General features: G+C 43.6%; 1 protein-coding gene and 1 long non-coding RNA gene across 3 annotated transcripts in view; both read right to left on the minus strand.

Annotated features, from left to right (window-relative positions):
* Nucleotides 1-18,232, minus strand: part of LOC121857775 — a 19,026-nt gene extending 794 nt beyond the window's left edge. The window contains exons 1-3 of one of the 2 annotated variants that reach the window (XR_006087271.1): nt 18,156-18,232; nt 10,334-10,626; nt 1-1,141 (exon numbers count right to left, since the gene is read on the minus strand). The exon at nt 1-1,141 is cut by the window's left edge and continues 794 nt beyond it. This is a non-coding gene — a long non-coding RNA (uncharacterized LOC121857775). Of the gene's footprint in view, nt 1,142-10,333; nt 10,627-17,750; nt 18,131-18,155 lie in introns of those variants that run through there. The other variant, XR_006087270.1, reaches the window with a different exon arrangement.
* A 4,273-nt stretch (nt 18,233-22,505) lies between these two features.
* Nucleotides 22,506-25,000, minus strand: part of LOC121857776 (serine-rich adhesin for platelets-like) — a 42,216-nt gene continuing 39,721 nt past the window's right edge. The window contains exon 15 of the mRNA XM_042353957.1: nt 22,506-25,000. This exon is cut by the window's right edge and continues 1,110 nt beyond it. The gene's annotated coding sequence lies outside the window, so the exon portion shown is untranslated.

The following is a 25,000-nucleotide window of genomic DNA, read 5'->3' on the forward strand; positions in this document are numbered from 1 at the left end:
TTATAGTAAAACGTCTTGATTTTAGTAACACTGTCTTGGTGTTGGTAACATTGTTCAGGTGATGGTAACACTGTCTTTGGTGCTGGTCAAACTGTTGGTGTTGGTAACACTGTCCTAGTTGTGGTAACACCGTTTGTGATGGTAACACTGTCTGGTGCTGGTAACACTGTCTTGGTGATGGTAACACTGTCTTGGTGATGGTAACACTGTCTTGGTGCTGGTAACACTGTCTTGGTGATGGTAACTATCTTCATTAATTGTCTTGGTGATGGTAACACTGTTTTGATGCTGGTAACACTGTCTTGGTGATGGTAACACTGTCGTGGTGATGGTAACACTGTCTTGGTGCTGGTAACACTGTCTTGGTGATGGTAACTATCTTCATTAATTGTCTTGGTGATGGTAACATTGTTCAGGTGATGGTAACACTGTTTTGATGCTGGTAACACTGTCTTGGTGATGGTAACACTGTCGTGGTGATGGTAACACTGTCAGGGTGATGGGAACAGTGTCTTGGTGATGGTAACACTGTCAGGGTGGTGGTATGGCTACACTGACACACTCTTGGAAGACAGATGTGAGTGAGGTGTTGGTAAAGTGCGTCATTGCTTGTGGTAGGTGACGTCATCGTAGACACACGTGATGTGGGGGGAGAAGGAGCGAGGGGGCAGTTTACTACAGGAGGTGAGAGGGGAAGTATGTTAGTAGATCACTAGGCTTGTACACAACCTGTAGTTAGTATTCAAAAATAGCAGAAAAATCCCAAACTACAAAAATAATCTTACAAAAATGTATCAAATTTAACAATAAAATATAAATAACAAAATGAGAACGAATCAGATTTAACCTTGACTTCGAATTCCCAATATCTGAACTATAATCCGAAAAACTTAACTTGAATCCAAACTCCTAACCCTAATTTTCATAACCGAATCCGCAAACCGAACCCGAAAATCCAAATTAAGAATAAATATGAAATTGCAGAGGCCCAGAGAGCTTACCCTGTGGTGCTGTAGTAACAAGGTTCAAGGTGGTAATGGTTAATAAGACGAAGGTGAGGCTGGTTGGATGTTACAACTGTGATGCACCCTGGCACTGGCCCCGCTATATCAGAAGGCACTCACCACGAAGATTATCTTTACTGTAAGAAAGAGAGATAAAGTGAGTGAGATAGTGAGATAATATGAGGGTAAGATAGTGAGAGTGAGAGAGATATATGGAGATAATTAAGTTTATTAATGGGTTTTGTCATCGTCCTGAAGAAGTCATCGTCCCAGGGGTTAAATCATCGTCCTGAAGAAGTCATCGCCTCACAAGTAAATCATCGTCCTCAAGGGGTTAAATCATCGTCCTCAAGGGTTAAATCATCGTCCTCAAGGGGTTAAATCATCGTCCTCAAGAGGTTAAATCATCGTCCTCAAGGGTTAAATCAGCGTCCTCTAGGGTTAAATCATCGTCCTCAAGGGTTAAATCATCGTCCTCGGGGTTAAGTCATCGTCCTCAAGCGTTAAATCATCGTCCTAAGCAACATCGTCCTCAAGGGGTAAATCATCGTCCTCAATGGTTAAATCATCGTCCTCAAGGAGTTAAGTCATCGTCCTGAAGGGGTTAAGTCATCGTCCTGAAGGGGTAAATCATCGTCCTCAAGGATTAAATCATCGTCCTCAAGGGGTAAATCATCGTCCTCAAGGGTTAAATCATCGTCCTCAAGGGGTTAGGTCATCATCCTCAAGGGGTTAAGTTATCGTCCTCAAGGGGTTAAGTCATCGTCCTCAAGGGGTTAAGTCATCGTCCTCAAGGGGTTAAGTCATCGTCCTCAAGGGTTAAATCATCGTCCTCAATGGTTAAATCATCGCCCTCAAGCGGGTTAAATCATCGTCCTCTAGGGGTTAAGTCATCGTCCTCAAGGGGTTAAATCATCATACTTAAGGGGTTAAATCATCGTCCTCAAGGGGTTAAATCATCGTCCTCAAGGGGTTAAATCATCGTCCTCAAGGGGTTAAATCATCGTCCTCAAGGGGTTAAATCATCGTCCTCAAGGGGTTAAATCATCGTCCTCTAGGGGTTAAGTCATCGTCCTATAGGGGTTGAGTAGTCAGTTCTTTATGTATGGGTGTTATCATTACACACATGATATATTACCCTGTGCCCAGCCTGTGTATATAACACCACCTCCTCCAATATTCCTATATTATATGACGATGTGGAGAGTATTACAGCCCCACCCCTAATATATGTCACGCACGTACATGTGTGTATATTTATGTATGTACAGAACACGCATGTAGGTACTGTACATAGACAGGGGTATGTAGACACACACAATACCACCATTATTATTATTTGTGGTAGTAGTAGTAGAAGTAGTAGTAGTAGTAGTAGTAATAGTAGGAGTGCTTCCGTTTGCCTTAACATGTTGTGGTAATATCTCTCTCTCTCTCTCTCTCTCTCTCTCTCTCTCTCTCTCTCTCTCTCTCTCAAAAGATAATCTCAGGCCAGGGTTCCTTCATACACCAACATACAGAATTAATGTTGATAGTATGCAAATATTGCTTACCTGGAGGTTACCTGGCGCACCTCTTCCTTGATTAACACCATAAAAAGATTCACACAGAGAGGATTATAGATTAGATACATAGGGAGAGGATGAGGGATTAGGTAGATAGAAAGGATTATAAATTAGATAACTACAACAAAACCCTTGAGGGATTTATTATTTTATTTTTCAAAGTAATATAATTTTTTTCCAGTTAATATTGAGGATTTTATTTATTTATTCAGTGAGAGGAGTGGTCGAGGTGGAAACTGATGCTGTTAAGAGGTTTCATCTCAGGAGTTGATGAAAAGAACGAGATGGTGGTAATCTTGCCTAGGTGAGAGAGAGAAAGAGAGAGAGGTGTATGATATATTTTTAGAGAAAGAGAAGGGCTCACAGTAAGACATACAGAGAGCAAGACAGACAGAGACAAAAACTGAGAGACAGAGAAAACTATGCTTTAATATTTATATATACCTGAGAGAACACAAGTAACCCCCCCCTCTATACCGTCAGCTGCAGGTGTCATTAGCATCAACACAACAGAGACCGAACACCATTGTAACCCCTGTTGACCTGTTAACGGGATCCCTGTTGTCTCACACCTGCTGATAATTAGTGTTTGGTGGTGAGGCTGCTCAAGGTGTGGTGGTGGTGGTGGTGGTAGTAAGTGATGGTGTAGGTGGTGTTGGTGTGGTGGTGGCGATACTGGTATAAGTGTGGAGGAATGTTGTGCACTTTAGTACAGAAATAGAATTACATACACGGATTCACACACATATCTGCACATACATACATAATACACACATACATACATACAAACATATACGTACGCACAGTAAAATGTAATTGACTGTTACCATAATAATAATAATAATAATAATAATAATAATAATAATAATAATAATAATAATAATAATAATAATAATAATAATTAATAGACCCAGAAAAAGTTAAGTAAATCTTCCATTAAGGTAAAATATACAATAATTTCTTGAATTTGGTTTTATTGATACCAGTCAGCTGTTACACCCGACACACTGAACACACCCAACACACCCGACACACCAAACACACTTGACACACCTGAAGCTTAACACACCTGCCTTAATTACTCTATCAACATGTGCAAAAACTTAACATCAATAACAATCTATATATATATAACAAAGAAGTATGTGTGTGTGTGTGTGTCCGCACGAGAATCTCGGAACCTACTTTACCGATCTGTAGTGATGATGGATGGTGTTATATGTAGTGATGATGGATGGTGTTATATGTAGTGATGATGGATGGTGTTATATGTAGTGATGATGGATGGTGTTATATGTAGTGATAATGATGGATGGTGTTATATGTAGTGATGATGGATGGTATATGTAGTGATGATGGATGGTGTTATATGTAGTGATGATGGATGTTGTTATATGTAGTGATGATGGATGGTGTTATATGTAGTGATGATGGATGTTGTTATATGTAGTGATGATGGATGATGTTATATGTAGTGATGATGGATGGTGTTATATGTAGTGATGATGGATAGGTGTTATATGTTGTGATGATGGATGGTGTTATATGTAGTGATGATGGATGGTGTTATATGTAGTGATGAGGATGGTGTTATATGTGTGATGATGGATGGTGTTATATGTAGTGATGATGGATGGTGTTATATGTAGATGATGATGGTGTTATATGTGAGATGATGGATGGTGTTATATGTAGTGATGATGGATGGTGTTATATGTAGTGATGATGGATGGTGTTATATGTAGTGATGATGGATGAAGTGTATGTAGTGATGATGGATGATGTTATATGTAGTGATGATGGATGGTGTTATATGTAGTGATGATGGATGATGTTATATGTAGTGATGATGGATGATGTTATATGTAGTGATGATGAATGGTTTTATATGTATTGATGATGGATGGTGTTATATGTAGTGATGATGAATGGTTTTATATGTAGTGATGATGGATGGTGTTATATGTAGTGAGGATGGGTGGTGTTATATGTAGTGATGATGATGGATGGTGTTATATGTAGTGATGATGGATGATGTTATATGTAGTGATGATGGGGGTGTTATATGTAGTGATAGGATGGTGTTATATGTAGTGATGATGGATGGTGTTATATGTAGTGATGAAGGATGGTGTTATATGTAGTGATGATGGGTGATGTTATATGTGGTGATGATGGATGATGTTATATGTAGTGATGATGGATGGTGTTATATGTAGTGATGATGGATGATGTTATATGTAGTGATGATGGGTGGTGTTATATGTAGTGATGATTAGACAATAAAATAATAACAGTTTAATACTAAAAAAATATACTTTGCTGTACCGTTGTAGAGGAACTTACATACACCGTTAATGAACTAATGATGGAAGAAGAAGTTTTGGGGACTGAACAGTGAGACAATGTGGAGCCTCCCGGAGGGTGGCGTCCTACCGTGGCCTAGCGAATGAGCCGCCCGGACCAAACATGGCATGGATAGCAAGTGTCATGTGGGGATCCAAAAAAAACTCCAACCAACCCGATCCGATACACCCAACCCGACCCGACCCGTTAAATCACACAGAGGTTGAAAAGGATGTGGAAATGTTGTAAAGTCCTCAACTGAGCTCACTAACATGGTCTACCCAAACATTATCCACCACTACAAGGATCACAAGTGGCTGCGTGAACGCGCAATTCTGGCACCAAAGAATGAAACAGTGGCTGAAATCAACATGACTCTACTCAGACAGCTTCCAGGCAGTGAGACCTCATTCAAATCTGTTGATACAGTAATCGACCAGGACCAAGCAGTCCAGTACCCTGCAGAATTCCTTAATTCTTTGGAGCCCGGTGGAATGCCTCCTCACCACCTCACTCAAGATTGGAACTCCTATAATGCTCTTAAGAAATCTTGAACCTAGCGAGGTGGCTCTTTCGCTAGTAATGTATATACGTGTGTGTGTGTGTGTGTGTGTGTGTGTGTGTGTGTGTGTGTGTATGTGTGTGTGTGTGTGTGTGTGTGTTCATATAAACTACATATAATATAAATACAAAATATAAATGGACAGCAAATGACATAGAATATATATAAATTAGGCTAGGTTAGGTTAGGTTAGGTTAGATTAGATTAGGTTAGGTTTGGTTAATATTATGTAATATTATCTACACGATCACTCCCATCAACTCAAAAATACAAAATTAAATACAAAACTACATAACAATTATCGTTACAGCAACATAATCCCTACAGCTTCTCCATTAACTCAGAGACATATTTCATTCCCTACTAAAAAGTTATATAATTTAGTCTTCAAATTTTCAGTGTATAAAAGGGGTTAATATTTTATACCTGATGTATATAATTGTTAAATAAAATTAAAAATTTTTAATTAGACATATTATTTATAATGAAAAAATTAAATAGCTGTAATTACCGTCTCTCGCCCACATACACAACTAATTACTTATTATCAGTGAGTCGAAAAATACCTCATTTACTTTAATTTTTATTCCATTGTCTTTTGATTTTTTTCTTCAATATTGTCATTGTCATTCACTTCTTCATTATGTCTTTTTTTTAGTTCTATGATCATTTTCCTTTTTTATTATTTTTTTCTTCGTTATTATAAATGTTTGCTTGTAGAGAGTGATGACACAGCCGTAATCATCACAGGTGCTTGAGATTCTTAACTCTTTATCTTATCTAATTACTCCCACTCAACATGTTGGTGTGGGTCGTGTTGCAGGATTGAATGCAGTATTAGCCCACTCTTTTGCAACCCACATCATGTTGTAGGCGTGAGTTATGTTGCAAGACCAATAATGCTGCTAACCGCCTTCTGCCTCTGCAACGCGTCCTATTGTTATGGGTCTCTGTTGTTTTGCAATAATCTTGTGTCTTTGCAACAAACACCATTGTTGTAGGTCTCTAAATGTACATTATTGCAGTCTGGGGTAAGCGCCACCACTGTCTTGTTGACTAAGGTGTTACAGGTCTTAGGCGGGCAAACGTTCGACTAGTTTAGCCTGTGGAGAAGGTGCTATTGTTGGACCTGAACCTGTTGATCGCTCACACTGGCTTTATCATCAAGGCAAGAACTTCAGATCTTGAAGAAAAAAATCGCCAGACGCTGTTGATCGCTCCCTTAGGCACTAGTATCTTGAGAGGGAGGAGGCGGAGGTGTGGAGGGCGGGGTTGGAGTACGAGGCAGAGTATGGTGATGACGACCCTCCTCCTCCCCTCGATACTCCGGCCGCAGCTGCTGCAGGAGGTCGTCTGCTTGACCTGAGCTCGGCGGTAAAGTTCTTGGCCTGTTCTTTTTGCTTCTTTTTCTTACTGAAAGTGTGATGCTATATGTTACAAGGCGCTGACACCTGCCTTATTATTATTATTATTATCATGAAATCGCCATGAATATTTATTGTCACACACACACACACACACACACACAGATGAGATTAAAACACACTTTCTTGTATTGTAGGTCAAGAGAGCAGAAACACACACGAGTCCATTACAGACAGGCAATACCATCAACACTCTTGCATGACTGCCTGACACTTTTATGACACCTGCCTTCACATGACACAGTTTGTATGACACCTCTTTGATAATAAAGGTCTGAGTAACTTATGTCATTACTTATATGATAATGATGGTGTAGATGACCAATTATCTCTCTCTCTCTCTCTCACACACACACACACACCTTACATACACTGTGCACTGTCTCTCTCTCTGTGTCTCTCCACGCCCTACCTTTGTCACACCTGCCATAGACACACCATGCACTCTCTCTCTCTCTCTCTCTCTCTCTCTCTCCCTCTCTCTCTCTCACCACCTGTTGTGCTGGAGAACCACTCAACCGGAACCAAATTTTCATCCTTTTAATGACGACAGTGAGACGTAGGCCAGCGAACGCCACTTCGCTGATGACGCTCCCTTATTCCCCTTTTAATCTCCCTTTACTTCCCCTTATCCACCCTTTACACACACACACACATATATATATATATACATATAAACGAGACATAGAAATTAATATAGAATCAGATTAAAATAAACATAAATACAATATACAGTAATTAAATAATATTACCTAAAAAAATAACTGCCTCACTTTAATGATTTTTGAACAGTTTTGAACACAGTTTTTTTTAATGATTTTTCGACGTGTATGAAATATAGGTAACTTTTTTTTATTATCAGGTTTTTATTTTTTATTTTTGTCAATTTGTGGTTTTATGTTTGCAATATTGTGTATGTGTATGTATGTATATTTATATGTGTATGTACGCATGTTTGTACCCCCTGTATAAGTATGTGGGAGGAGGGAGAAAAAGATATGTAGATAGAGACTAACGACAGACAGTCAAACACACTGCACTAAGACACACAGTAGACAAGTATACTCACGTCATACTCACATCAAACCTTCGTCATACTTATATCATACTCACCTCACATTCACATCACACCCACGTCATACTCACATCATACCCACGTCATACTCACATCATACCCACGTCATACTCACACGTCATACCCTCGTCATACTCACACGTCATACAAGCTTAATTTGAGGTCAGACGAATTATATCACCACCTATCGTGTGTATGTTGAACACTTGACACTGTGGACAGATGAACATCACGTGAAGCAGATTAGACAATAAAAGTGGGATTAAGTGTGGGAGGGGAGAGAGAGAGAGAGAGGGGGGGAAGAGGAGATAAGTGGAGAGGGAGAGTGAGAGAGAGGGAGAGGTTTGTGAGAGGGGTAAAAGAAGGATATGAGAGAGAGAGAGAGAGATGTGATTATGAAGAGATTGTGATGAGTGGGAAGAGAAGTATAAAGGGGAGAGATAGAGGAGACACATGATAAAGACGATGGAGAGAAAATCAAGAAGCGATGAAGAGTAATAGAGAGAAATTCCTGATAACCGTCGATTCTTTTCCTCTCCCCCCCCCCCTCTTCCTCTCTCCTTCTTCTTCTTCTTCCAATTACTTAACACCCATCCTCCTTCCCCTTCTTCCACTCATATTCTTATTCTTTGTCTTCTTTCGATTCTTTAAGAACATAAGAATGGAGGAAACTGCAGCGGGCCTATTGGTCCATACTGGGCAGTCCCGTTTACACCCAACCCCTATTGCTCATATAAGCATCCAACCTATGTTTGAAGCAATTCAGCGTATTCGAGTTAATGATGATATTTGGTAACTTGTTCCATTCATCCACTACTCTGTTTCCAAACCAGTGTTTACCTATTTCACGCCTAAATCTAAATTTGTCTAATTTAAAACCATTGTTACGAGTTCGCTCCTGGTTGGATAGTTTGAGTACCTTTGTAATGTCCCCTTTGTTTAGCCCTGCCTTCCACTTATACACCTCTATCAGGTCGCCCCTCGCTCTACGTCTCTCGAGGGAGTGCAAATTAAGATGCTTTAACCTGTCTCTATACTCAAGGTTCCTAATGCCCGGGATTAGTCTTGTCATTCTCCTCTGAATTCTTTCCAAGGATTCTATATCCATTCTGTAATACGGTGACCAGAACTGAACTGCGTAATCCAGGTGTGGTCTCACAAGAGCAAGATACAGTTTTAGGATGACCTCGCTAGTCTTGTAACTAACACTCCTTTGTATGAACCCAAGTACTTTATTAGCCTTGTTACGAGCAAAAACACATTGTTTACTTGGCTTAAGGTTCCTACTTATCATTACTCCTAAATCTCTCTCGCAGTCGGATTTCTCTATGGCATCGTTGTTCATCTGGTATCTGGTTTCCCTGTTTACATCTCCTATACTGAGTACTTTACATTTGTCGACGTTGAATTTCATCTGCCATTTTTCAGACCATTCGAAAAATTTGTTTAGATCTTCCTGTAGTTTTGCCGAGTCCTCGTCAGATTTGATAACACGTCCTATTTTAGTGTCATCAGCAAATTTACTTATGTTGCTGTCTATGCCGATATCTATGTCGTTTATGTATATAATAAATAATAATGGTCCAAGTACTGAGCCTTGGGGAACTCCACTTGTGACGTTGCTCCAATGGGACTTAGTGCCGTTAATGCTCACTCGCTGTTTCCTGTCCTGTAACCACGCCCTAATCCATTTAAGGATGTCACCTTTGATGCCATGAGCTTCTACCTTTCTAATTAGTCTTTCGTGGGGGACTCTGTCGAAGGCTTTGCTAAAGTCGAGATATACCACATCATAATTGTGCCCCTCGTCCACCGATTCGAAAACTGATGAAAAGAATGTTAATAGATTAGTTAGGCAAGAACGTCCGCTTGTGAAGCCATGCTGGGAATCATTGATCAATCGGTGCTTCTCCAGGTGATTTCGAATAGAGTTTGAAATGATTGCTTCCAGTAATTTGCCTACTATTGATGTTAGACTGATTGGGCGGTAGTTAGAGGATAGTGATCTATCCCCCTTCTTGAAAATCGGTATTACATTCGCTATCCTCCAGGATTCTGGTACTACACCTGTTTTTAATGATATGTTAAACAACTTTGCTAAGGGCATACTAAGCTCTTCCTTACATTCCTTTAATACTCTGGCAAATATCTCATCGGGACCAGGTGACTTATTAGGCTTTAGTTTGTCTATTTGCTTACTAACATCGTTACTAGTCACTACTATCTCACTTTAACCCAATTCTCTTCCTCTCTCTCCTTCTATCCTCTCCCCCCCCCTTCATTATTCTCCTCTTCCTCCTCCTTCAAATCTCCCATCCCCCTTCATTCTTCTTCCCCTCCTCTTCCCGGACACTTACCTCCTTCTCTCCAGCCACTGCATACAGAGGACAGCGACAATGATGATAAAGAAGAAGATGAAAATACAGAAGATCATCATCCACACAGTCACGTCCAGCATGTGGGACATTTGAGTCAGTCGTTCCTGCTCGCCCAAGCTTTTGGTCACATCGCCAGGCGGAGGCAGCGTAGACCAAGAGGACGAAGTATCTGGCGTTGAATTCATGTTCTTTAGTTGAGAGTCAGGTCAGGGTTAGGTCAAGGTCACGTCACCAGTAATGACCAGTTATCCCAGCATGACTCATACGTCTGGCTGAGGAGATAAAAGGAGTGGTTGTTAGCGGAGATTTTTTTTATTAATAATTACATAATTCCATTCTTTATTTTTTTAATATTATTCAGATTATTAATTTATATAAGCAAAAGTAAACATTCAGATGATGGGACCAAATAATTCTACGTCTGGCACACAAGGCATGAGAAAGAAGTTATCGTACGGCATTTCTGTTTTTGTTTTGTATTAAAATTATCCTGTATATCCTTCTTGTTCTGAGTGTTGTGGTAGTATCAAGGCAGAGTATGTGTCAGAGGTCACCAATATCTTACCAATATATTGATGACCACCACCAACAAACATAAAACATATAAGACCAAAAGTTCACGCCTACAAAAAACGACAACAGATTTTGGCCGGATTATGGATTTTATTCTTCCTCTTATACGAACGCTGTAGACTTTCTTTGAGGTTGTGGGGTTCAAGATGTTTGGTTCACACTCAGGATGGGATGGAGAAAGGAAACTCACAATGTGCTCTCTATATACATGTTGTATTGGATGTACAATGCAGCTTGGTGCTGGGAAGGCATCATGGTTACAAGCGTGATGTAGAGAGAGCTGGTTGGTGAGGATGCTCAGAGAAGGACCAGCCTGTGGGTCGCCATGCTCGCCGGCGGGAGAGAGGACCACCAGGCAGGCGGAGGAGGTGTTGCTGGCTGGTTGGTGTAGGTAGAAAAGAGGCAGGTCACCACGAGGTCAGGTCTTAAATAGCGAGGGGTAAGCGTGGCTTAGTAGTTGACCCCCGCTCCGTGATGTATGGCGGCGCTGGTTGACCCAGACCACGAGGCATACACTGGGGAATTGGTGGGGTCGGCTACTCAGCGACAAACAGCGTTTGTAGGGGAGAAATCCACTACAAGGTCTGTCACAACCCAAAACACAATATCACCCCTTTTTTTCTTTCTTTCCTATTCTCTCTCTCTTTTTCTCTTTCTCACTCTATCTCTCTCACAAGTTCCATGGTAACATTTCCTGTGTGTGTGTGTGTGGGTGTGTGTGTTCTGAACGCCGAGAACTAAAAACTACCTGATCTAGTTAATTACTTCTCACACCTGTCCATCATAAGCCAGTCATGTTTCTTCCCTTTTTATTATTGTTATTATTATTATTATTATTATTATTATTATTATTATTATTATTATTATTATTATTATTAATGACAAGTTCGTCTTCATCTCAGCTTCAGAAATTAAATGTGGATAACACCCTTTAAGTTAATTAATTCTTTGGAACGAGGTGGGGGTCTCCCTCTCTCTCTCTCTCTCCCTCTCTCTCAGTGGCAACAGACCCCAGCAAAACAACAAAAACACTCCCACCAAAATGACGTCATAACTATATCCTAAACCCCACTCAAGTTCCCACTGTCTCATCTCTTCTAAGAATCTGGGTTAAGTGCTTACTGTCTCTCACATTGCTCTTCATTTACGATAAACAAAGAATTCATTTATTTTCATTTCCCTTCTCTTCATAATCCGGGTTTAACTCCTCCATCGCCACGACGTAACCCGGGTTTATTAACTTCTCGTCGGGGTGTTATTGGTCTGGGGTGGCGTAGAGGTGACGACGGGGGATTAATATGAACAATTTCTTTGCTCCCTGCCTCTCTATTACCAACTAAGGTGTCAACACAGCAATTACCTACGTCTGTCTGTGTGTCAATCTGTGCTGTGGTTGTGGTGTGTGGGGTGGGGTGGAGTGGTGTGTGTGTGTGTGTGTGTGTGTGTGTGTTGTGTGTGTGTGTGTGTGTGTGGGGTGGGGGTGTGGGCTGGGGTGTGTGTGTGTGTGGGGGGTGGAGAGGGAAGGGTGGGGTGGTGTGTGTGGGGTGTGTGTGTGGGGTGGGGTGGGGGTGTGGGAGGTGTGGGGTGTGGGGTGTGGGGGTGGGAGAGGTGGGGTGGGGTGGTGTGTGTGTGTGTGTGTGTGGGTGTGTGTGTGTGTGGGTGGGGCAGGGGTGGGGTGAGGTGGGGTGTGTGGGGCTGTGTGTGTGGGGGTGGAGGGGTGGTGTATGTGTGTGGGGTGTGTGTGTGTGTGGGGTGGGGTAGGTGGGGTGAGGTGTGTGTGGGGTGGTGTGTGTGTGTGTGTGTGTGTGTGTGTGTGTGTGTGTGTGTGTGTGTGTGTGTATATATTAGGTAGGATTATATATGTGATGAGTAGGCGTGTGTGTAAGTGTGTTATGACAAGGTGTACATACATACACCTCTCTCTCTGTGTCTCTTAGTAATTCACACATCTTTATAAAAGGTTTTAACATCCCACATACACATTTAACACAACATACCTCTCTCCTTCCCCACCCCACCGCCCCTCCCTCACCCTCACCCTCCCTCACCCTCACCCTCCTCACCCCCACCCCGTCCCCACCCCCACCTCCTCCTCACCCTCATCCCTCCCTCACCTCACTCCTCCCACCCTCACCCCCTAGTCACCCTCAACCCTCCTCACCTCACCTCCTCACCTCACACTCCCTCAATTCTCTCATCCCTTCCTCACCCTCACCTCCCCACTCTCACCACCGTCCCCACCCTCACCTCCCACCCCCCTCCCCCTCACCCCCTCACCCCTCCTCACCCCCTCACCCCCTGTCCCCACCCCCTCACCTCCTCCTCACCCTCATCCTCCTCACCCTCACTCCTCCTCACCCCTCACCCTAGTCACCTCAACTCTCCTCACCACCTCCTCACCCCCTCACTCCTCCCTCACCTCATCCCTTCCTCACCTCACCCTCCTCACTTCCCACCACTGTCCTCACCCCTCACCCTCCTCACCCCCACCCCCTCCTCACCTCCCCCACTCCCTCCCTCACCTCATCCCTCCCCACCTCACCTCCTCACCTCACCACCGTCCCTCACCCCCACCCCCTAGTCACCCCCACCCTCCTCACCCCTGACCCCCTCCCCACCCTCACCCTCCCTCACCCCTCACCCTCCTCACCCTCACCCCCCCTCCTCACCCCTCACCCCTCCTCACCCCCACCTCCTCACCCCCACACCTCCTCACACCCCCTCACCCCCTCCTCAATCTCACCCTCCCCACCCTCACACCTCCTCACCCTCACCTCCCACCTCACCCCCCCCACCTCACCTCCTCACCTCACCTCCTCACCTCACCTCCCTCACCTCACCTCCTCACCTCACCTCCCTCCTCACCCCCACCTCCTCACCCTCACCTCCCCTCACCCTCACCCCCTCCCTCACCCTCACCCCTCCAAACCCCACCTCCTCACCACCCCCTCCCTCACCTCACCCTCCTCACCCCCTCACCTCACCTCCTCACCTCACCTCCTCACCCCCTCACACCTCCTCACCTCACCTCCTCACCCCCCACCCTCCCACCTCACCTCCCCACCTCACTGCCCTCCTTCCACCTCACCTCCTCACCTCACTGCCCTCCTCACCTCACCTCCTCACCTCACCTCCCTCACCTCACCTCCTCACCACCTCCTCACCTCAACCCTCCTCACACCTCACCTCTCCTCACACCTCACACCCTCGGCTGTCCCTCACCTCACCTCTCCTCACCCTCACCTCCTCACCACCTCCTCACCTCACCTCTCACCTCACCTCTCCTCACCTCACCTCCTCACCTCACCTCTCCCTCACCCCTCACCTGCCCCATCACGCCTCCAATCGCCATGAAAAATCAAACTCAGAATTCTATTCCCGAGCTAAGAATAACCTTAGAAATACAAAACAAAAAGCATGATCTTTTGTGTATCTGTGTGGTGTGTGTGTGTGTGTGTGTGTGTGTGTGTGTGTGTGTGTGTGTGTGTGGGTGTGTGTGTGTGGGGTGTGTGTGTGTGTGTGTGTGTGTGTGTGTGTGTGGTGTGTGTGTGTGTAGGATGTATTTTCTGCCTGATAGGCTAGGCAGAGAATGAGAAAGTATACATAGCGAGGTAGAGACTGACGGTGTATACATATGAGGTAGAGACTGACGGTGTATACATAGCGAGTAGAGACTGACGGTGCATACATAGCGAGGTAGAGACTGACAGTATACATAGCGAGGTAGAGACTGACGGTGTATAAGCATAGCGAGGTAGAGATCGACGGTGTATACATAGCGAGGTAGAGACTGACGGTGTATAACATAGCGAGGTAGAGACTGACGGTGTATGAAGCATAGTTGAGGTAGAGACTGACGGTGTATACATAGCGAGGTAGAGACTGACGGTAAGCACAGTGAGGTAGAGACTCGACGGTGTATACATAGCGAGAGGTAGAGACTGACGGTGTATACATATTAGCGAGGTAGAGACCGGACGGTATATACAAGTGAGTAGTAGAGACTGACGGTGTATACATAGCGAGGTAGAGACTGATTTGTGTATACATAGCGAGGTAGAGACTGACGGTGTATACATAGCGAGGTAGAGACTGACGGTGTATACATAGCGAGGTAGAGACCGACGCTGCATACATAGCGAGGTAGAGACTGACGGTGTATACATAGCGAGGTAGAGACTGACGGTGTATACAGCGGGTGCAGAGACTGACGGTGTATTATTAGCGAGGTAGAGACTGACGGTGTATACATAGCGAGGTAGAGACTGACGGTGTATACATAGCGAGGTAGAGACTGACGGTGTATACATAGCGAGGTAGAGACTGACGGTGTATACATAGCGAGGTAGAGACTGACGGTGTATACATAGCGAGGTAGAGACTGACGGTGTATACATAGCGAGGTAGAGACTGACGGTGTATACATAGCGAGGTAGAGACTGACGGTGTATACATAGCGAGGTAGAGACTGACGGTGTATACATAGCGAGGTAGAGACTGACGGTGTATACATAGCGAGGTAGAGACTGACGGTGTATACATAGTGAGGTAGAGACTGACGGTGTATACATAGTGAGGTAGAGACTGACTGTGTATACATAGCGAGGTAGAGACTGACTGTGTATACATAGTGAGGTAGAGACTGACGGTGTATACATAGTGAGGTAGAGACTGACGGTGTATACATAGCGAGGTAGAGACTGACGGTGTATACATAGCGAGGTAGAGACTGACGGTGTATACATAGCGAGGTAGAGACTGACTGTGTATACATAGTGAGGTAGAGACTGACTGTGTATACATACCGAGGTAGAGACTGACTGCTTACATAGCGGCCGCTCCGACGTGAATCACCAGTGTTTTTTGAGTCAATATTTGGAATTGTTGGAACATCTCGCGTGAGGTTTTCAGGAAGTCTGGTCATGGCGGGCGACCCTGGTGAGTAGTGTCTTAAGAGATTCTCAGAAATTATCGAGAGATTTTCGGAATTTTTTTCGTTAATTTCTCTGTCTTCCAAAATCGATTTTTTTAGGTTGTTTGTTTTTCCGTTTGTCAATTGGAATGTCCGTTTGTCCACTAGAATGCCCGTTTGTCCACTAAAATGTCCGTTTGTTCACTAGAAAGTCCGTTTGTCCACTAAAATGTCCGTTTGTCCACTAAAATGTCCGTTTGTCCACTAAAATGTCCGTTTGTCCACTAAAATGTCCGTTTGTCCACTACAATGTCCGTTTGTCTACTAGAATGTCCGTTTGTCCACTATAATGCCAGTTTGTCCACTAAAATGTCCGTTTGTCCACTACAATGTCCGTTTGTCCACTAAAATGTCCGTTTGTCCACTATAATGTCAGTTTGTCCACGAGAATGTCCGTTTGTCCACTATAATGTCCGTTTGTCCACTATAATGCCAGTTTGTCCACTAAAATGTCTGTTTGTCCACTAAAATGTCCGTTTGTCCACTAAAATGTCCGTTTGTCCACTAGAATGTCCGTTTGTCCACTAGAATGTCCGTTTGTCCACTACAATGTCCGTTTGTCCACTAGAAAGTCCGTTTTTCACTTGAATGTTTGTTGCACACATACACACACACACACACACACATACATACATACATACATACATACATACATACATACACACACACACACACACACATACATACATACATACATACATACTCACAGACATACATACATACATACATACATACATACATACATACACACACACACACACTCACACACATACATACATACATACATACACCAAAACATATGTTCACTAACCCACGATATACAGCATTACGTAAGAAGCAGGTGACTCAGTGTATGGCGTCAGCAAGTATACACCGCCCACACGATCTATTTCTTTATTAATTTGTTTGTTTGTTTTATTATTATTATTATTATTATTATTATTAAAACACACATTCACAAATACATACACACAGAAACAAGATCAAATACGTACACACACACACACACACGAGAACCAACTTATATTTGTGGCCATTTAACTTTTCCGTGAAGAAATGACACATCTGGTTCACCTCATCACCAACGCCAATATGACCACCTTATGCTTTCAACTCATTCACGTACACTGCTATTTCCTGGATATCCTTCACCCCTTCCCTCTTCTCCTCTCCTTCTATCTTCTACTTAGTCTTCTTCTCTTCTTTCTCTTATCTTTATTTTATATTATTTTTCTATTCTATTCCTTATTTTCTATTCTAAGTGTTTTTTTTTCAGGAGACGTTGATGTTTTCTCTCTCTCTCTCTCTCTCTCTCTCTCTCTCTCTCTCTCTCCACTAGGAATTAATGTACAGGTTCATTAATAATTGATCACGTGACGAAGAGAAATAATATTAAAGGGAAGGAGATCTGAATATTTCCCAGCCAGTCCAAATACCTGGAAACAAAATCTCCTCACAGGTGGTCAGGCTCCCCTCACACACACACACACACACACACGCTCACATACACACAGGCACACAAACACCTATATACACTCACACGTATATATACACACAGACGTATACATACACACACATACACATGCACACATACACACACACACACACACCTCACGACCCTGTGTATGTGTGTGACCAAGACGCGTGCATCCAGCTCTACTGACAGAAGGGTGATGGGGGAGGGGGCGTGTTTATAACGTTCTAGGACAGTGACTCCATCTGACTTCCCTTATTTGATCAACTATGGCTTCCTTTTGACACTATTTATGTCTTACCTCTAACTCAAACTACGTAGAATCTATTTTTTTTAGTTTGCTATATTATTTCGTTTACATATTAGGTATTACTCACAGTTTTAGATCAGACGGACACACGTAGAACTGACACAAACTTCCACCTCGCCACACGGTATCCAAACTTCCTCTTACGGACCATTATCGTTGTCGTTACGGTTAGTTTGACGTTCTAAAAGTTTCCATAGGTCTGTAAACTTTGGTAGAGAATCTTGGGAAAGTTTAATAAGCGGTAGCTCTTGACACGGGGAAGACCGGAGCACTAAGTGGTATATCCCACCGACAGACGTCACGTAATAACACTGTTGACTTTTTATCTAGTCCACATCCGCTACGTCTCACCGAAAAACAATTGAGCATTACCATCATCCACGAGAGTCCTCATTAACATAAAAAAAAAATTATGGAGTATTATTTTAACAGGAGGAAACACTAGGAGATAACCAACAAGAGTACGACCTACCTGCTACAGATGCCAGAGAGAGCATACCGGTGTACAGCTGTTCCCGTCTCCCATCCACCACAAGTGTGTCGACCAATCTGCTGCTGACTCAGTTGCCACATAATGTTTTTTTTTATTTTTATTAAAACTACGTCCTACTAAAGATATGAATAATTTCAAAAGACTAATTCAACTACTAATGGATAGTTACACAAAACTACATTATTATTTAAAGGTGTAGTTACGTGGTTAAAGTAGAGAGATGAAGAGTATTGAAGAGTAAATGAGATAATGAATGTTAACTCAGATAATAAAGGTTAGGTGGATTTACCGCCAATTTAATGTGGGGTTTGGGTGCTGTATTTATTGCTTATATGGTCAAGTTTATTTCCTTTCATTTAAGGTTAGGTTAGGTTAGATTTTCTATGGTATATTCTTTTATACAAGCTACAGAGAAGTTACATGGCGTGAGTGTGCCTGCCAGTATGTAAACGTCAGTACAGGCAAGCACACACATACATACATACATACACACGTTAGGTTTTAGCCATAATCTTACTAAAACGATCAGTCTTACAAAGCGACTTAACCTTTGATCATATTTGACACCATTCTCCTCTTCTCCTACTCTTCCTTTCTTTTCTCCCCATTCCTCCTACGCCCACCTCTTTCCTGTTTGACTCAGTAGACAGACACAAAGCACCGTGACGACACTAAGACTCCCTCCTCCTCCTCCTCCTACACCCACCAAGACAATTACTTTAAATCGCTGCCACTATCACGCCTTAATTAAATTGTTTTTACGCTTCAACAAATTACTGAAGAAAAACTCATGTATTTTATTTTGTGATTTGTTAATGACACACACACACACACACACACACACACACACACACACACACACACTACACAAAAGGTCAAAATAAAACAGATTCATTATTTCATCTATATATTTATTACAGTATAAAATCCTATAAAAAATTATCAACACGCAAACATATTTTTTTTGTTGTTTCAAAAATACACCGCGAAGAACATCCCATTACAGCACCCCAGCACACAGCACCTCAGCAGCACCCCAGCACACAGCACCTTCACACAGCACCTTCCCAGCACAGCACACAGCACCTCATTACAGCACCTCAGTACAGCACCTCAGTACAGCACCCCAGCACACAGCACCTCAGTACAGCATCCCAGCACAGCACCCCAGCACACAGCACCTTAGTACAGCATCCCAGCACAGCACCCCAGCACACAGCACCTCAGTACAGCACCTCAGTACAGCACCCCAGCACACAGCACCTCAGCACAGCATCCCAGCACAGCACCCCAGCACACAGCACCTCAGTACAGCATCCCAGCACAGCACCCCAGCACACAGCACCTAGGTACAGCACCCCAGCACAGCAAGTACAGCATCCCAGCACAGCACCCCAGCACACAGCACCAGTACAGCATCCCAGCACAGCACCCCAGCACACAGCACAGCCAGCACACAGCACCCACAGCACACACAGCACCCCCAGCACACAGCACCCAGCAGCACAGCATAGTACACACAGCACAGCACCAGTACAGCACCCCAGCACACAGCACCTTAGTAGCACAGTACAGCACCAGTACAGCACCCCAGCACACAGCACCAGTACAGCACACAGCACCCCAGCACACACACCAGTACAGCATCCCCAGCACCCCAGCACACAGCACCCCAGCACACAGCACCAAGCACAGCAGCACCACAGCACAGCACCCCAGCACACAGCACCCCAGCACACAGCACAGCACGCACCCCAGCACCAGCACACAGCACCCCAGCACACAGCACACAGCACCCCAGCACACAGCAGCCCAGTACACAGCACCCCAGCACACAGCACCCCAGCACACACGCAGCACCAGCAGCACAGCACAGCACAGCAGCACAGCACACAGCACCCCAGCACACAGCACAGCACACAGCCCAGCACACAGCACCCCAGCACACAGCACCCCAGCACACAGCACCCCAGCACACAGCACCCCAGCACACAGCACCCCAGCACACAGCACCCCAGCAGCACAGCACACAGCCCCAGCACACAGCACCCCAGCACACAGCACCCCAGCACACAGCACCCCAGCACACAGCACCCAGCAGCACACAGCACCCCAGCACACAGCAGCACCCCAGCACACAGCACCCCAGCACAGCACCCCAGCACACAGCACCCCAGCACACAGCACCCCAGCAGCACAGCACCCCAGCACAGCACAGCACACAGCACCCCACACAGCACAGCACACAGCACCCCACACAGCACCCCAGCACACAGCACCCCAGCACACAGCACCCCAGCCACAGCAGCACAGCAGCACACAGCAGCCCCAGTACACAGCACAGCACACAGCAGCACCAGTGCACACAGCACCCCCAGCACACAGCACCACACAGCACACAGCACAGTACACAGCACCCCAGCACAGCACCCCAGCACACAGCACCCAGCACACAGCACCCCAGCACACAGCACCCCAGCACACAGCACCCCAGCACACAGCACCCCAGCACACAGCACCCCAGTACACAGCACCTCAGTACAGGAACCTAGTACAGCCCAACGTGGACCACCACAGGTAACTAAAGAGTGTTTACCTGAGCACAGCCAGGTGAGGACTGTGTACCACCTACCATAACAACCTGCCTCTCTCCTCACCTGTGTTATAATTAATAATACTAATAATAAAACAGGATGATGGGTTTAAGTGATCAATGTCAGAGGTTTATACTAAGGTTTTAACCAAAGTTCAACAGACAAACAGACTCAGTAACAATTTAGTTGGTTAATATTTACGAAGAGTTATGGAGCCTGGCCACTAAGACAGTAAAACGTGTATCTTATTTTTACTTAACGACAAACTAATGACCCAACAGCTGTACCATCATTAGTAACTCACATGAGAGTACGTCCTTCACTTCTTGATGTCGCCTGCTGAGTAGAGATGCGAACCAGGGACCGTTGGGTTGTTAGGTCAGTTTGGTTACCACTTTGCCACAGTACCAGTCATGATTGTTATTGTTCAGTAGAAACACACACACACACACACACGCACACACACACACACACACACACTATACGTCTGTGTTTATCTACATATTTATACAATGTAGCCAAACGTTGATACATTTACCTGATGTAGCCAAAAAATGCTCCTATAATCACTAAACAATGCGTGACGTCATCATCAGCAGGGTTAGAAATGTGACGTCATCATCAGCAGGGTTAGAAATGTGACGTCGTCATCTGCAGGGTTAGAAATGTGACGTCGTCATCTGCAGGGTTAGAAATGTGACGTCATCATCAGCAGGGTTAGAAATGTGACGTCGTCATCAGCAGGGTTAAATGAATCGCAGGGTTAGAAAGACGTCATCATCAGCAGGGTTAGAAATGTGACGTCGTCATCTGCAGGGTTAGAAATGTCATCATCAGACGTCATCATCAGTAGGGTTAGAAATGTGACGTCGTCATCAGCAGGGTTAGAAATGTGACGTCATCATCAGCAGGTTTAGAAATGTGACGTCATCATCAGCAGGGTTAGGTGTGACGTCATCATCAGCAGGGTTAGAAATGTGACGTCGTCATCAGCAGGGTTAGAAATGTGACGTCATCATCAGCAGGCTTAGAAATGTGACGTCATCATCAGCAGGGTTAGAAGTCGTCGTCAGCAGGGTTAGAAATGTGACGTCATCATCAGCAGGATTAGAAATGTGACGTCGTCCTCAGCAGGGTTAGAAATGTGACGTCATCATCAGCAGGGTTAGAAATGTGACGTCATCATCAGCAGGGTTAGAAATGTGACGTCATCAGCAGGGTTAGAAATGTGACGTCGTCATCAGCAGGTTTAGAAATGTGACGTCATCATCAGCAGGGTTAGAAATGCACTAAAAATAGTCAACAATTTTCATCACTTTTTTATATATAATTAATTAAATACATTTGTTTTCTATCGTCACCATTATAATGTATATGACCCAACTTCTTCAGTATTTCACGTATGGAAAAATTGTCAATGTATTAAGGAAAGAAACTGTGAAATGTGTAACCAAATTTATAAGTATTGTACAAATTATAAATACAAGTAGGAATAATGATAATGATAATAATAATAATGATAATAATAATGACATAAACAACAGTATTTAACATTATTCACCAAATTCATTATTCATTGTACAGATTCAGTTTTATTAACATTGTAATTTCATGTGATTTTATTTTCTGGGGATTTTTGTTTCATTTGGGGGCTTTTTCTGGGGATATTTTTCCTCTGGGGTGTATTTCTAGGGATTTTTTTCTCTCCGTTCTTTTTCTAGGGATCTTTTCCTCTGGGGGGGGGAGGGGAGTCTTTTTCTGAGGATTATTTTCAATTATTTTCAAAGGTCTTAATGTAGAAGACAACAAGTTGCCCCCATAAAGACTCACCAATACCTCATTAAAGATCAATCTTATATACAACTTTTTTCTCATTTACTTAGGAAAAAAAACTGGTTGGCGCGTTACCCTCACCTTTCACACACACACACACACAGACATACACACACACACACACACACAATAAATACATATTTACAAAAGCTTATGGGAAATATTCTTCACTTACTGTAACGCGAAGGATACGTAATAATGATGCGAATATTACCAAGGAAACAATGAAGAGATTTAAAACTCGTATATTCCCAGTGTTCTCAAGATAGTAATCATAATAATAGAAAAGTCTTAATTTATAAAGTTAACTTAAGTATATCCGTTAATTATCATCGTACTTACAAACAGCAGCATCCAACATTTAAGTATTTCACAATATTCAAGACACACTTAAACACTTATGCTCAAAGTTAACTATACACAGTACATTAGGGTTTGTTCGGTACACCAACACTGTTATGGTCTGGTTCTCCAATCATATGATCAGCTACACCTGTACACTCTGCTGATTGGTCGCCCAATAGCCAAAAGTAGGTAGGCGTGGCTGTCACTAATGAGGAGAGCCACCAACCACCACAAGTTAGTTTACCCAAAAAATATAACTTAAACGGCTATATATTTAGTGTACTCTTACAACCTTTGGCCACACCACGCTGGCCACACAACGCTGGCCACACCATGCTGGCCAAATCACGCTGGCCAAACAACTCTGGCCACACCACGCTGGCCACACCACTCTGGCCACACCACGCTGGCCAAACAACTCTGGCCACACCACGCTGGCCACACCACTCTGGCAGTGTAGTGAAGATGACACACCTCTCCACCAGCCTCTCCGTGTTGCTGTGTGTGTAGTAAGCTAGCAGCAACACGGCCTGGTTGAGAAAACAACTCCCAGATGATATAAAACTAACTTATAACGTCACAAATGCAAAACAAACTTCCCTGCTGGACACTGAATATTAGTTAAATATTCGTTGTTTGTTTATCTCGTTAATAGATGCCACCAAACTTTCCTCCTTCAACATCACCAAAAATATTCGTTTAGTCACAATATTCGCCAAACTTCCATCTTTGGCACAAGCAGTTATCATACTTCTGGCAGAAACCAATAAACCATTACCATTTATCTGGCAATACTCATTCTCTTACAGTTACTAATATTATCGTACAACTGGCAATATTAAGTTATCATAGAACTGACAGTATGAAACTGGTAGGAATCAAGTATTATATATAACTGGCAGGAATCAGTTATCATACATTTGGCAGGAAGTAGCCATTGTACATCTGGCACAAGTCAACCATTATACAAGTGGTAGGAATTAATCATCATACAGCTGGCAGGAATTACTCGTACAATGTTCGATAACTAACCTTAATTAAGCTTACATCGACAGACAGTTTCGAAAAGTCGTATCTGGCAACTCAGTAAACTACCATATGAAACAAAATTACCTTAATAGGGTAATTTAAAGTCATTTTGGCAGTACGATGGCAGTGATTGCAGACAAATAATAACGTAGCCTCGTAGGTGATTTAGGAGAAGGATAAATCACCCTTATTGTGGTTGTAGAGGGCAATAAATTACATATTAGAAGTAACAGGAGAGTAAAATCAGTGATTATCATACCTCAGGAAGGGCTCTTACAGTTGTCTGCTGTACATCAATAACACAACAGTAACAGTCAAGAAGAAGAAGAAGAAATAATATAAAAAATCTTCTTCAACACGTGATATAGAACTAGAGATTAGTGAACATTATCTGAGGAACATTGAACAAGTCTTAATATCTCAGAGAAGAGTGATCTTTACTACCTGAACATGTTGGTCAAAGTTCTTCCCATCTCTGAGTGTTCATATGTCCTTGTGAGTGTTCATAGGTCCTTGTGAGTGTTCATAGGTCCTTGTGAGTGTTCATAGGTCCTTGTGAGTGTTCATATGTCCTTGTGAGTGTTCATAGGTCCTTGTGAGTGTTCATAGGTCCTTGTGAGTGTTCATAGGTCCTTGTGAGTGTTCATAGGTCCTTGTGAGTGTTCATATGTCCTTGTGAGTGTTCATAGGTCCTTGTGAGTGTTCATAGGTCCTTGTGAGTGTTCATAGGTCCTTGTGAGTGTTCATAGGTCCTTGTGAGTGTTCACAGGTCCTTGTGAGAGTTCATAGGTCCTTGTGAGTGTTCATAGGTCCTTGTGAGTGTTCATAGGTCCTTGTGAGTGTCTCGAGGTCCCTGTGAGTGTCTCGAGGTCCCTGTGAGTGTCTCGAGGTCCCTGTGAGTGTCTCGAGGTCTCTGTGAGTGTCCCGAAGTCCCTGTGAGTGCTTCGGGGTCCCTGAGAGTGTCTCGAGGTTCCTGTGAGTGTTTCGAGGTCCCTGTGAGTGTCTCGAGGTCTCTGTGAGTGT

The sequence above is a fragment of the Homarus americanus genome, unplaced genomic scaffold (assembly GCF_018991925.1).
Source record: "Homarus americanus isolate GMGI-L3 unplaced genomic scaffold, GMGI_Hamer_2.0 scaffold45226, whole genome shotgun sequence".
Classification (NCBI taxonomy): domain Eukaryota; kingdom Metazoa; phylum Arthropoda; class Malacostraca; order Decapoda; family Nephropidae; genus Homarus; species Homarus americanus.